The sequence below is a fragment of the Podarcis erhardii genome, assembly GCF_964252035.2.
Source record: "Podarcis erhardii genome assembly, chromosome: 17".
NCBI classification, from domain to species: domain Eukaryota; kingdom Metazoa; phylum Chordata; class Lepidosauria; order Squamata; family Lacertidae; genus Podarcis; species Podarcis erhardii.
Window position 1 is genome coordinate 24,923,788 of NC_138515.1, and position 15,228 is coordinate 24,939,015.

Sequence of the window (15,228 nt, forward strand, 5' to 3'; positions counted from 1 at the left end):
GCGAGATGAGCACTGCAACCCCTGAGTCGTCCGCAACTGGACCTAATGGTCAGGGGTCCCTTTACCTTTACCTTTTCCTGAATAAGAAATGGATACAGTACACTCCTAAACATTAATTCGCTTTACACCTATCTGGCAACTCATTCCAGAGTGCTGGAGCTGCAGTACTAAAAGCCCAGTTTCTAATACAAACTAAGCACATCTCTGGGATATTTGGTACTCTCAGCAATGCCCTATCTCAGGGGTGTACCTGCTGGGCAGGGAGGCAGTCCATAAGGTAATTTGGTCCTGAGTTATAGCACTGGAACTGGCAAACAGGATACCTGGAGCTCTAAGGTTACCAGATTTTCTTCAATGAATCCGGGGACACTTTTCAACTTCAATGGATTTTTGTATAAGGACTGGTTTGTAAATCCGGGGACGTCTGGTAACCTTACATTACACCCCACTCATTTCTCAAAGAGTTACTCTGGCAAAAGTAGTTCCTGAAAGAGATCACTACAGTATAAAGATTTAGATCTTGCTCAAGGAGATATTAGTCAAGCTTTGTTTACAGAACCTCACAGACGAAAGATCTATATCTATATATCTATCAATATCCATATCTGTTCCTGCTTATTTCCCCATCGTTTATTTATTTGGGGAAAGATGGACAGTCTTCAAAGACTAACTAACTGAGACCAGGTGAGCCCTGCATGCTGTAGGTTCAAGAGACTTCCAGGCCCCCCTCCATATCATAATCTTGATTTGGTAGAGTCGATAACATTAGGATTATCACATCAAAACTTGTATTTCCAGAGACACGGAGCAATGGTTCCAAACTACAAGAAAAAAGATTCCACCTAAACATTAGGAGGAACTTCCTGACAGTGAGAGCTGTTCGACAGTGGAATTTGCTGCCAAGGAGTGTGGTGGAGTCTCCTTCTTTGGAGGTCTTTAAGCAGAGGCTTGACAACCATATGTCAGGAGTGCTCTGGTGGTGTTTCCTGCTTGGCAGGGGTTGGACTCGATGGCCCTTGTGGTCTCTTCCAACTCTATGATTCTATGATTCTATGATTTCTTGAAACAGGGTGATCAGACTGCTATAGCAATCTCCCCCTACCCCTGATGCAAGTCCTTTCCTCTGCTCAATCCTATCCCTGTTCATATACCATATTTTTCGCTCTATAAGACGCACCAGACCACAAGATGCACCTAGTTTTTGGAGGAGGAAAACAAGAAAAAAAATATTCTGAATCTCAGAAGCCAGAACAGCAAGAGGGATCGTTGCGCAGTGAAAGCAGCAATCCCTCTTGCTGTTCTGGCTTCTGTGATAGCTGCGCAGCCTGCATTCGCTCCATAAGACGCACACACATTTCCTCTTACTTTTTAGAAGGGAAAAAATGAGTCTTGTAGAGCAAAAAATACGGTACCTGCTTGCAACAGCAGGTGGTGACTAGGCAGCAAAAGGTGAAGAAGATGCAGTTTCTTCATCTCCTTTTTTCAGTACTAAAGAGCTATAAGGGGAATCTCCAGATTACGATCTGGCAACCCTAACCAATCCCAATTCTAATCAAAAATAGAATGATAAATGTGCACACCTCAGACCAGTGGTCAAAATGATAGGTTTCTGTGCCTGGAAGATGAGTCTGCAAGACTTGAGAGGGTCAAAATAATCCAAAACCGTTGCTTAAAGCGCACCTGCAACATCCGTGGGTGAATCCACAAGGCAATTGATCAAAAGATGTTTTGCATGTGCCAAAGGACAGTTGTCCCTTTGATTCATTTTTCTTGTTGTTTTGCACGCAGCTATACTTTTTCATTTGTGCATGGAAATGTCCTTTGGTGTTGCGGTAAATTACTGGAGGGGCTACAACAGGTGTGGTTTGCAAATCCTGAGGTAAAGTGCCCTTGTTTTCCCTCCTCTTACTAGGAGGAATCTCAGAATGCTTCTATCCCAATTTAAGAAAAGGCATGGGGAACTCCAGGGAAGTGGGTGGCGCTGTGGGTTAAACCACAGAGCCTAGGACTTGCTGCTCAGAAGGTCAGCGGTTCGAATCCCCGCCGGGGTGAGCTCCCATTGCTCGGTCCCTGCTCCTGCCAACCTAGCAGTTCAAAAGCTCATCAAAGTGCAAGTAGATAAATAGGTACTGCTCCAGCGGGAAGGTAAACAGTGTTTCCGTGCAGTGCTCTGGTTCCCCAGAAGCAGCTTAGTCATGCTGGCCACATGACCCGGAAGCTGTACGCCAGCTCCCTCGGCCAATAAAGCGAGATGAGCGCCGCAACCCCAGAGTCGGGCACGGGTCCCTTTACCTTTACTTATGGGGAACTCCAGCATAGGAAAGCAGAAATGTGCCTGTGTGTGTGTGTGTGTGTGCGCGCACACACACACACACACACACATGCATGTGTGCCTATACAAACACCCCTGCACTTCAGTGCCAGATTACAAAATAGGCAGAGTTGACACCGGCCTACGAGCCCCACTCCTAATCTAAATAATATTGATTGGCTCTTGCAAGAAAATTACAGTCGAGTTTTCTTAGTTCAGTGTTATGTTATTCCACTAGAGCATGTGCACAAGAAACCTCCAGATACAAAGCTTTCTGTTAGTTAGTCTGTCGCGAGTTTCCGTCGACTCCAGATCCTAGTAGAATATTCACAAGTAGAAGCATAAATATTGTTTGTCGTCGCTCTTGCGAGCGCTCCCCTACCCCCAAGATTTCAACTGCCTAGGGGCCTCCACAGGGTTTAATCTGACACCCCTGCACTTGAATATAAAGAATCTTTCTTACTGTAGGACAGATCAACAGCTGCCACCTGCCTGAAGTAACTCTTTGGATTCCAGTTAATATACTTGCCACAAACCCTACAATCTTCCTCAGATAAGAAGGAGGACATCTCTCACTCCCTGACCCTCCTTGACCCCCCCCCCCATTTTCTGTCCTTCCCCACCCTGCACAGCATTTCCTATCAGAAGAAGAAGAGCAAATGCCACCATTGTTGCACGAATGGGACACAGAACACGCGCACTGTCCTCAGAAAACCCCATGACCCTGATTTGATTTTATTACAGTCGTACCTCGGTTTACGAACATTTTGGAAGTCGAACGCTTCGGTTTTCAAATGCCGAAAACCCAAAGGTAAATGCTTCCATTTTCGAACGCACCTCAGAAGTTGAACGGCTTCCACTGAGTGCCCCCCCCCATTTTCTCTATTGAATTTGCAGGCCGCCCTTTGCGCCTCAGGTTTCGGAAGTCAAAAGGTCTTCTAGAACTGAGTACAGTGGTACCTCTGGTTGCAAATGGGATCCGTTCCGGAGGCCTGTGCGCAACATGAAAAGAACACAAGCCGCAGCGGCGCATCTGCACATGCGCAATTTGCGATTCATCGCTTCTGTGCATACGTGTGACATCATTTTGCACGTCTGCGCATGCGTGAGCGGCAAAACCAGGAAGTAACCCTTTCCGGTAGTTCCAGGTCACCGCGGGTCGTAACCTGAAAGAACATAACATGAAGCGGACGTAACATGAGGTATGACTGTATGTTCGAAAACCGAGGTACCACTGTATTTGGTAGATTTGCAACAAACAAAAACAAAAAGGAAAACACACACCATTTTAGAAAGGGGCAAGATAAGCATTTGAAACAATAATAATCACAACTCCTTGCACTCTGCTCTGCCCATTCTTCCTGCCGGGGCGGCCCTGCCCTCAACCTGCCCCTCATGTGGCTGGCACATGCTGTGGGGCTGGGGCTTAGCGGCAGCAGCCTCCCCCCCTTGCCTGCTCTCCAGCAGCCACTACAAGCTGCCGAAGGGAAGAGGCCGGCCACAGCAGCCGTGGAGAAGCAAGGAGATGCTCCCTCGCAGTGGCTGGCACCATCATGGTCGTCACTTGGGACAAACGCCGGCTCCTTCTCCTCCCCAAGCTCAGTGCTGGTAGCGCTGGTGGGGAAAATAGGGACATCCCTGGATCAAACCAGAAACCAAGGTGGCTTTGATAATTCCGGGACTGTCCCTGGAAAATCAGGATGCTTGGAGGATATGTTGTTCTATGCTAACTGGTTCGTGCAGGAAAAAAGGGTATGTTTCAGTTACAGTTGTCCCATGCCATTTAAAGGTCGAAACCAACACTTTTAATTGCACTCAGAAATGCTGGAGATCAGTGCCGTTGTTTAACAACCAGTGAGATGCTACCTACAACCATACCCAGTTGCTGTATTGTGCACTAACTAAACAACCCGCACAGGCAGCCGTATGTGCAGGGCAGGGCACTAACGTTAGCGAGATGTTACCAGTGACTGTGGCTCTATCCAGCAGCAAGTACACGTTGGCCGAAATTAAATGAGTTCAAAAGAGCAAATTTTTCACTGCTCGTTGAGAGGCTAACAGCAACTGGGTCAGGACAGAGAGCATTCCAAAGTCACAGCTTCGCTGAGAAAGTTCTCTGGCAAGATTTGATTTAAAAATATAATAAAATATCCATAAAGCTAGGGCCCTACCAACCGGGTAGGTCTATAATGGATGACATGCTCTTGTATTAAGCTTCTCCCCGCATCCTTTTCCATGCTAAATGCCAGCAACTTGCACATAAAAGGGGGAAAGGCTCCCATTGCTATTAAATAAATGCAGTTGGGCGGTGTATTATGTGTTTTCTGAGAAGTTCTCAGATGTCTTTTTATCCTTGGCCTCCCGCCTCCGATTGAGCCGAAGCCTACACAAGAGGCACAAAACCCACAGCAGATAAATAAAAGATTCCCTCGAACAGCAGGTACTCTTCGCACCATAAATTCTCAGCCCATGAAAAGCTGCAAACAACAGCCGTTGCTTCCTCACATCGCACAGACACAGTCACACACAAAGCTCCAGCGGCAGAGGTTGCCGTGCCAAGAAGCAGAGGCAGTTGCCAGCCAAGGGGTGGGCCTTTTCAAAGGGCATTGGCCAAGCAGCAGCGTTTGTGAGCTGCCCCTATAATGCTGAAAACCGTCATTATTCCATTCCTGAAGGATTTACGTGTAAAGGTCAGCTAGCATGAATCCGTCACCTGTTAATCTCGGTTCAGTCCTCTGCTAGGGTTGCGGTTTGAGTCTGGATCTGAGAAATTGCTGGATGACTATGAAGCAAAGTTGTCTCAGGGCAAGTCAGTATGGATACAGTGGTACCTCAGGTTACATACGCTTCAGGTTACATACGCTTCAGGTTGCAGACTCCGCTAACCCAGAAATAGTGCTTCAGGTTAAGAACTTTGCTTCAGGATGAGAACAGAAATTGTGCTTCGGTGGCGCGGCGGCAGCAGGAGGCCCCATTAGCTAAAGTGGTGCTTCAGGTTAAGAACAGTTTCAGGTTAAGAACAGACCTCCAGAACGAATTAAGTACTTAACCCAAGATACCACTGTATAACAAATACCTACATGTGTTAAATAATCAGACATTTAACTGTTCTCAGGCTGTTTGAATTAGCTAGGTTGTAAAACTGTACTTTTCACATTCCTAAATCCTGTTTTGAGGATTAATTTCCCTGAAACGCACAAGCCAGTTCCTCACATTTCAGTAGCAATGCCGTAGTATTCCCCCTACTTTACAATTATCAGCTTCGCTTGTCATATTTAATGGCTCTTAACGCTTGCAAGTAATATTTGCATAATCAATGCAGCAACATTAATGCAATTAACATGAACATATGGCCTATTCGCACAAAATTCCGCAAACCAGCCTTCATAGGGAGAAGCCTCCAGGTGTCTGTAGCAGCTATCATAAGGTATAGCTAATACAGCAGCCTAAAGAAAGTCCTCTTCCACCCCTCACTCAGGAGCATCTCACTTGCTTGTTCATCAGCCATTCACCTTCCAAGAGCATCTGGCTCCCTGAAGCAGGAGACAGAAATAAGGACATTTTTGCAGCTTCCTTTTTGCTGTGACATTCTTGTTCTTCTCTGCTTGCTACTGCCACAAGAAGCTGCATGCAACTCTTGAGCCGGTGCTGCCAGAGGTTAAGCAAATGGACAAGTGGCAGCACTGCCAAGGGTTCTCCATGGGCATGTAGAGCAGCTGTCCAAACTAGTCACTGCTACAGTCACTTAGAGTCTTCTTCACATGTGAACCAGCCGTAGTGACAAGGAGGCCGTCTGTTCTAAAGTACAGGAATTTCAATGGGAAACTGGGAAATGGGAATTGCACGGACATCCTGCAAGCAAGTATACAAATTATGAGATAGTTCAACAGTGATATTAGCACTGTAGATCATATACCTTTAAATGGATTACTATGTTAAATACTATGTTAAATAAGTAAATGTACAAGTGAGGGTTATTAAACATCAGCACTAGTGCATTTTGGAGTAAATGTGAGAGAATTTACAGTTAAATGAACAAAGTGCACCCGCCATTTGGTATTAGAAGGAATTTTAAATATTTGCTTTTCCATTCTCTGTTGCTGACTAGAACAAAATAGCTGTGGAAAATAAACAAGTGTGCCTTTAACAGCAATCCATAACCCACACTGGCATCCTAATTGATGAATAAACTTAAGCTTGCAACTCTTAAAAAACAAAAAAAACCTGACTTATAACATATCAGCTATGATACTTTAAATCCAAAAACAGATGACAAGGTTTTGCTTTGTTTGTATGAGAACTAAACGTGATTTTAAGAGATTCTGTATTTATTCCACATTTGCCTCTGATAAACAGAGGTTTATGCACACAGGTGCCCCAAGAAATTTTTTTCACACACACACTCCCCCCCAACCCCCCCCCCAAAAAAAATTACAGCACATAGTACCCAAACCAATCAATGAATTTTGTTACAATGAATTTCATAAGTGCCTCTCTCTGGGTGTCCAAAACACAATAAAAAGTAGACAAACAATGAAACACATAACTTCCTTTTCAGTGCGCCCAAAATCAGCTTACCTGAGATGGTCACCTCACTGAAAACCTAGATGGCCCCTCCAGACATCTTTTTTATTGTGCACTGATGATTATTGGAACTCATTGTGGTATTGGGGTGGTTAGACATAATCCCTCTTTCAATACTGTTCATGCCCTGCAAATGTTTTAGGGCAGTCATACTGTCTGTGTTCCACCAAGTCCTGCTGAAATCAGGCAACACTGTATACCACAAGTGTTTGGGCTTACGGTAATTTCTTTTGCCTAGCTTTCATTGCACCATAGCACAAGACCGCCCTTCCAGATGGGAATATGCCATGACACTGGGGAAGTGTTGCAGAGTGATGTGTGAATGGTCCAGTATAAATGCACTATTAAGGAGTGTTTTTGCATCAATTATCTGAGGTCATAAGAAGAGCCAGGGGCATATGAAGTGGGAGGCAGAGGGGGTGGTCTGCCCCGGGTGCCACTCTTAGGGAGGTGACAAGATGGCCCCTGCCTCCCCCCAGCTGTAGAGTGGCCGAGGGCGCATGCAGTCCGTATGGGCTGCCGCTCTCACACACCGTCTATACGTGTGTCCGTATGGGCTGCCTCTTGCACGTCGACCATACAGGCTGCCGCGCATGTGCACTCCGTACAGGATGCTGCACATGCGCAGTCCATACGGGATTACGGTCACCGTGCATGTGCGGCATCCCATATGGTTGCAACCTTTAGAAGATATCTGAAGGCAGCCCTGTATAGGGAAGGTTTTTTATGTTTAATTAAAATATTTTTTATATGTTGGAAGCTGTATAGAGTGGTTAGGGTTATCCAGCCAAATGAGTGGGGTACAAATAAAATTTAATAATAATAATAATAATACAGTGGTACCTTGGTTCTCAAACTTATTCCATTCTGGGAGTCAGTTCAACTGTCAAAACCTTTTGACAACCAAGACATGGCTTCTGATTGGCTGCAGGAGCTTTCTGTAGAAGCAGCGTCAGATGTTCAGCTTCCAAAAAAAGTTCACAAACTGGAAACTCACTACTGGGTTTATCTAGTTGTTCGAGTACCAAGGTACCACTGTACTATTATTGAATAGGACATCCCTATGTTCATCAGAGAAATGTTGGAAGGCCTTCATTCAAATGTCTGGCTCCCCTTGTTTCTCTGTCTCATCCTTTCCCGTCAGCTTGCTCTGAAAATGCGAAGCGACTGTTCAGAAAGCGTAAGGCAGGCCTCGTGTTACATGACTTGAGAAATCAGAATCCCCATTCAGACCGTTGCCAGTAAATGGCAGCAATTGCTAGGGGATTTGGAGAGCGGGGGCGGGGGGGGGAGAGAATGGAAGGAGGAAGAGAAAGAGTGGAAGAAAAGGAGGGGTGGAAGAGGGTTTGCGTTTGGCTCTTCATTCTCTATTCATTGTGAAATGGGGATCACTCTAGCTAACTGGCCCAGAGAGATAAGGGTTTCAGACAATCTGTGTTAGGCTGATAAGGACGGCTTGCATTGCGGAAAGATTATTTGTTAAGAACCTTGGTGGAGTAAAATATACAGTCAAAGGCCTTATCGCTGGAACTCATTACCCATTCACACACATGGTCACCGTCACCAATTTTGCTATAAACACAAATCATCCGCTTGTAGCCGAACAACACAGGGATGATATACATGCATTGGTTGGGGGAGGGGGAGACCAGAGATGGGGAAGGGAGGAGAGGAAATGAGCACATGCTTAGGACTCCTACAGCCACCACCATTTCTCCCATTGTTTGAAGCCGCCATTCTCATTTAACCATTTTTTAAAAAATAAAAGAGGACAGAATCTTGTCCATCCTCGATGCTTCTTAACCACAGAGCTAGCCAAAGCTGAAAGTTGCTTCTCACTATTCAGCTTTATCTGAATGGTATAGCTCATTCCAGGGGCAGTTCTTTTTCCTTGTGGCAAGAGTGAGTGCTAGAGATTTTCGGCATTTTACAATACCTGTTTCCTTATACAAGCTAATAGCTATGTCCTACCTCCCCTGGCTTGGGAGAAAAGCAATGACAAACCTAGACAGCATCTTAAAAAGCAGAGACATCACCTTGCCAACAAAGGTCCATATAGTAAAAGCTATGGTTTTCCCAGTAGTGATGTATGGAAGTGAGAGCTGGACCATAAAGAAGGCTGATCACCGAAGAATTGATGCTTTTGAATTATGGTGCTGGAGGAGACGCTTGAGAGTCCCATGGACTGCAAGAAGATCCAACCTCTCCATTCTGAAGGAAATCAGCCCTGAGTGCTCACTGGAAGGACAGATCCTGAAGCTGAGGCTCCAATACTTTGGCCACCTCATGAGAAGAGAAGACTCCCTGCAAAAGACCCTGATGTTGGGAAAGATGGAGGGCGCAAGGAGAAGGGGACGACAGAGGACGAGATGGTTGGACAGTGTTCTCAAAGCTACCAGCATGAGTTTGACCAAACTGTGGGAGGCAGTGGAAGACAGGAGTGCCTGGCGTGCTCTGGTCCAGGGGGTCACAAAGAGTCGGACACGACTAAACGGCTAAACAACAACAACAACTTCCCCTGGCAAAGGCAGTGTGCTTCTGAGTACCAGTTGCTAGAAGCAGCAAGAAGGAAATGTGCTGTCATGCTCAGGTTACTGCTTGCTGGTTGTGCATGCGCAACTGATTACGCATGCTGAACTAGGTGAGCCACTGGTCTGAACCCATCAGTTTGTCTTATCTTCACAGGATTGCGAAGTTGGGCTCTGTTCCACAGTGCTGATGGTTCTCATTTTGAGTAGATTTTGCCAATGTTATCAGAGGTAGCAAGGCAACATGGACCATCAGCTCCCCGCAAAGTCAGTGAAGATTGCTCCATTAGGGTGAATGGGCACTGCCCCACCCATTCAAGTTGTCTTCAGCCAGTGCTGTTGGTTAGCGCATGGTGCTAATCATGCCAAGGTTGCAGGCTCAATTCCTGTATGGGAAAGCTGCATATTCCTGCATTGCAGGGGGTTGGACTAAATGATCCTCAGGGTCCCTTCCGACTCAAAATTATATTCTATGATTCTTACAACCTAACAGGCCTTCCAAGTGTCCTGATTTCCCACGGACAGTTCCAGAACTACAGAAGGCGTCCCGGTTTCTGATCTGATCCCGGAATGTCCCACTTTTCCTTTTTCCTCCATGTCTTGATTCTGAGTCAAAATGCTTCCTCTGTGTTTCAGGGAATAATTAAAAAGTGATGTTTGTGTAGGTGCAAAAACTGAGTCTGTTTATCATGGAGATAAAATCCCCATACCAAATGGCGAAGCTGGCACACGAAACCCTTCCTATAATTTTGAAGGAAAATGTCACCAATCCGCTTTAAATTATTTCATTGTGATGCTTCTGCCGCCTGCCATTTCTTAGGAAACACAGGGAGTGTTGAGTCCTTTCTTGTAAACAGAGCCTTATGCTGCCTACACAGAAGTAAGTCTCATTGTATTCCATGGAGCCGACTCCCACGTAACTGGGTCGAGACTGGGGAGCCTTACACCGCAATCTGAAGCATTTTGACTCAGAATCAAGTCTCACTGAGTTCCTTAGGATTTGCGTTCTGGTATGTTCCTGACTGGGATGCGGGTGGCGCTGTGGGTTAAACCACAGAGCCTAGGACTTGCTGATCAGAAGGTCGGCGGTTCGAATCCAGAAGCGGCTTAGTCATGCTGGCCACATGACCCGGAAGCTGTACGCCGGCTCCCTCAGCCAGTAAAGCGAGATGAGCGCCGCAACCCCAGAGTCAGTCACGACTGGACCTAATGGTCAGGGGTCCCTTTACCTTTACATTCCTGACTCAAGGTAGCTTACAACTACAATTTTATTTCATTCCATGCGATAGGTCTTTTGAAAATTTTGATAACCCTGTGGTAGTTTTGGTTTCGCTTTTGTTTTCGGAGCACCAATTAGGAACCGCTGTGGTAAAGAACCTGGCTCTTTGACAACCTTTCAAGCTCAGCTGCATAAACCAACCGATCAAGAGGGCACTATATCTCTGCCTCGCAAATGTACAAAACAAGGCCAGAGTCAACAATATGAGCTGTGTCCACCTTGAAACGTTTTTGTTCCTTTCATGCTTATTTTGCCGATTTCCTATAGAGAAGACGGGCGATTTGGGGAACAGAAGCTGAAAGGCAAATAAATTCCCCAGGAGACCTGGCACCATATGCCTGATGAGCCCACTGAGTCAAACCTTGGACCTGTCCAAATGGTCGGGCTGGGCTTTTGTCTTTGGCGACATCTATTAAAAGCGGCTCTCCAATGTTTGCTCAGAGCATCTTCTTTCCAGGCAGCTGGGCAAAAACACGACAAAGCGGACAACCCAGGCCGATTAGAGGAGTCCAAAATGTAAACATGGAGACTTTTCATCCAAGAGAAGCGGCTACAGAAGTGCAGATGAGGCTGCTAACACACACACAGAGAGAGTGTGTATAATTGGGGTATAATGTCAGTTCAAGATGAGAGGCTACAAAAGTCAAACAAGCAGTTTGAATCTACTATATAGCTACACTTAAGGGCCTTGACTTTCTATACCGCCTGAAAGGCCAAAAGCAGCATTAATTAGCTAATTTAGAAAGGGAGTGGGGGGGGGCAATTCAATTTTGAAACAAGCCTAGGAATGGAAAGAAGTTAATAGGGGCTTTATATTAGGACTGCCATTTCAAAGTTTCGTTGTAAGGGTGGAGAGATTTCTGGGCGAAGGATCAACTCTGAAAATGGAATGGGACTTAAAAGCGCTTTCAAAAAGTATTGGTTGCTTTTGATAGCCAATGCGGGTGGCGCTGTGGGTTAAACCACAGAGCCTAGGACTTGGCGATCAGAAGGTTGGCGGTTTGAATCCCCGCGATGGGGTGAGCTCCTGTTGTTCAGTCCCTGCTCCTGCCAACCTAGCAGTTCGAAAGCACGTCGAAGTGCAAGTAGATAAATAGGTACCACTCCAGCGGGAAGGTAAATGGTGTTTCCATGCACTGCTCTGGTTTGCCAGAAGTGGCTTAGTCATGCTGGCCACATGACCTGGAAGCTGTACGCCGGCTCCCTCAGCCAATAAAGCAAGATGAGCGCCACAATCCCAGAGTTGGCCCGAATGGACCTAATGGTCAGGGGTCCCTTTACCCTTTAACTACCAAATAGATAGGTGTTCATGAGATCAGCTATGTGGGTTCACTGAAAAGAAAGGAAGTGGAGGCAATGTTGTGTTGGGGTCCCATTTGCCTCTCCCAGAATGACATCTTTGGGCATTGCCACTACTTGAAGAGGACATCTCCGTAGCTTTCCAGCCAACTTCTTGCACAGAAAGGCAAGGTTTTCTAAGCAGAAGTAGGGCAACCACCTCAGGCTGTGCATTTGGGGTGCCATTGAAGGTTGCAGAGTACACCCGACAGAACTACCTGCTCCATACCCTCCAACATTTCTCCAATGAAAACAGGGGTGTCCTAAGGAAAAGCGGGACATTCCAGGATCAAATCAGAAACCCAGGCAACCTCTATAAATTTGGGGCTGTCCCTGGGAAGTAGGGACACTTGGAGGGCCTAGCAAAGCCACAAAATCTTCTGCTACTCAAATCGCTGGAAATTCTGTATAATTCTCCCTCGCTGCGAGAAGTGAGGTTACAGGGAACCAGGCAGAGGCCCTTCTCGGCAGTGGCACCCTCCCTGTGGAACGTCCTCCGGTCAGATGTCAAGGAGATAAAGAACTACACAACTTCTAGAAGACATCTGAAGGAAAGTTTTTAATGTTTTACTATGTTTTTATATGTGCTGTGCTGCCCAGAGTGGCTGGGGGAACCCAGCAAGATGGGTGGGGTATGAATTATAAAATTATTGTTTTATTAAATTTGAATACCGCCCTTCATCTGTAGATTTCACAACATAAGAATATGAGATTAAAAAAACACAATAAGAGAGTCTTAGTCCTGCTCAATTTCTAAGGAACTGGATCCCTTCTAAAAAGAGCACCCCTTTCACAATTAAAATGTGTCTACATCTGCATCAGCTGATGACGTAACCACATTCATGGGCTCCTGCTTTATGTCAACAGTTAGTGCAAGCAGAGAAATGTATGCAATGACATAAATAATAATAATAATTTATTTCTATCCTGCCCATCTGGCTGGGTTTCCCCAGCCACTCTGGGCGGCTTCCAACAAAAGATTAAAAATACATTAAAACATCAGTCATTAAAAACTTCCCTAAACAGGGCTGCCTTCAGATGTCTTCTAAACGTCAGATAGTTGTTTATTTCCTTGACATCTGATAGGAGGGCGTTCCACAGGGCGGGCGCCACCACCAAGAAGGCCTTCTGCCTGGTTCCCTGTAACCTCACTTCTCGCAGTGAGGGAACTGCCAGAAGGCCCTCGGAGCTGGACCTCAGTGTCCGGGGCTCAACTATGGGGGTGGAGACGCTCCTTCAGATATACTGGGCTGAGGCCGTTTACGGCATCACAACATGGAACAGGGGAAGCATTTGTACAGACTTCTAAGGGCAGAAGGGAGAGATTTTGGTGCACGGGTGACATTAGTACGTGTAGCCATGCCCTAAATTAACTGCTCCTGAATCCTCCCTCCTTTCAGTCCATTTGCTTGGTCTTTACAGAGGGCAGAAGTATTTTTAGCAGGACACTGGAAAACCCCAGCAGTACCATATATTTAGATCCTGGACTCAGATTTGCATTTATAGCCAGCCTGTCTAAAGCATCTGGCGTCTCATGACAAATGAAAGTGTCGCTGTGCACTGTGTGTTTTGCATAACCTCTCTCTCTCCCCCGAGCACCATTTTGAAATTCCCAGCAAGAAAGCCTGGTCTGTGGATATCAGATGTAAGCAAAACATGTGTACATCTATAGTAGATACTGAGAATACTGATGAAAACCGAAGCCAGGATATCTGGTTTCTTTACTTATTTGTATGGCATTGCTCTCAAATATTTAGCATTCAGAATGAAACGTTTTCAAATTATGCAAGGATGTATTCCCTTACCTGTGCTATTTTCTCCCAGTACAGGTGTGGCGCAACAGAAATGGCACATACCAAACTGCCCGGATTTTGAAGTGCTCTTACATTTTTCTCCAGTGTTGAGATCCTTTTCTCAGTTCCTCAGTTGAAGGCGACCCGGAAACTACAACTAATCCAGAATGCGGCAGCTAGACTGGTGACTGGGAGAGGCCGCTGAGACCATAGAACCTACATTGAAAGACCTACATTGGCTCTTAGTACATTTTTGAGCACAATTCAAAGTGTTGGTGCTGACCTTTAAAGCCCTAAACGGCCTCGGTCCTGTATACCTGAAGGAGCATCTCCACCCCCATCGCTCCACCCGGACACTGAGGTCCAGTACTGAGGGCTTTCTGGCGGTTCCCTCACTGTGAGAAGTGAGGTTACAGGGAAGCAGGCAGAGGGCCTTCTTGGTGGTGGCGCCCACCCTGTGGAACGCCCTCCTATCAGATGTCAAAGAAATAAACAACTATCTGATGTTTAGAAGACATCTGAAGGCAGCCCTGTTTAGGGCGGGGTATAAATAAATTATTATTATTATTATTATTATTATTATTATTATTATTATTATTATTATTATTATTATTATATTATTATTATTATTATTATTACTACTACTACTACTACTACTATTATTATTATTCCTAAGGTTCTGGATTGCATAGCTGCCAAAACACTGCATTCGAGTATTTTCTGGTGTTAAATCCCCCCTGAATTTCAGCATAATTGCTGAATTATCCTCACAAATATACTACCAAAGCTGAACACGCTTTGGTGAGCCACAGTACCACTGGTGAATCCTCACCTGTCAGCATCATTTGACTGCCAACCAAAACAGAGAAGCCCTTCAAATATGTAAAAGAAACCATGTTGGCAGGCTATTATTTCGAATCTGGGAGACACCGAGCTCTACTTCCGTATGGTATGATTTTAAAAATGAATTCACTTTGAAACACAGTCATACCTTGGTTTTCGAACAGCTTAGTTCTTGAACGTTTTGGCTCCCGAACACCGCAAACCCGGAAGTGACTCTGTTCTGGTTTGCGAACTATTTTTGGAAGCTGAACGTCCCAGCAGGACTTCCGTTTCGCTTTGATTTCTGAACGTTTTGGAAGTCGAACGGACTTCCGGAACGGATTCCCTTCGACTTCCAAGGTACCACTATAAAAGCAAGGAGACTTCTTGAGGCCTGCCTCATGGGGGAAGTAGCTGTTGTAGTTAAAACTGGTTGCATAGTGAAGATGTGGAGATGATGTCATAGGGCACATGCATCGAACGGAGTTCATATGCACAGGTACTCTTAGATTTTCTCAGCTGGGTTACTAGGGTCGCAGGGGTGTGGCCAAGTTATGTTCTTTTCTCAGTCCT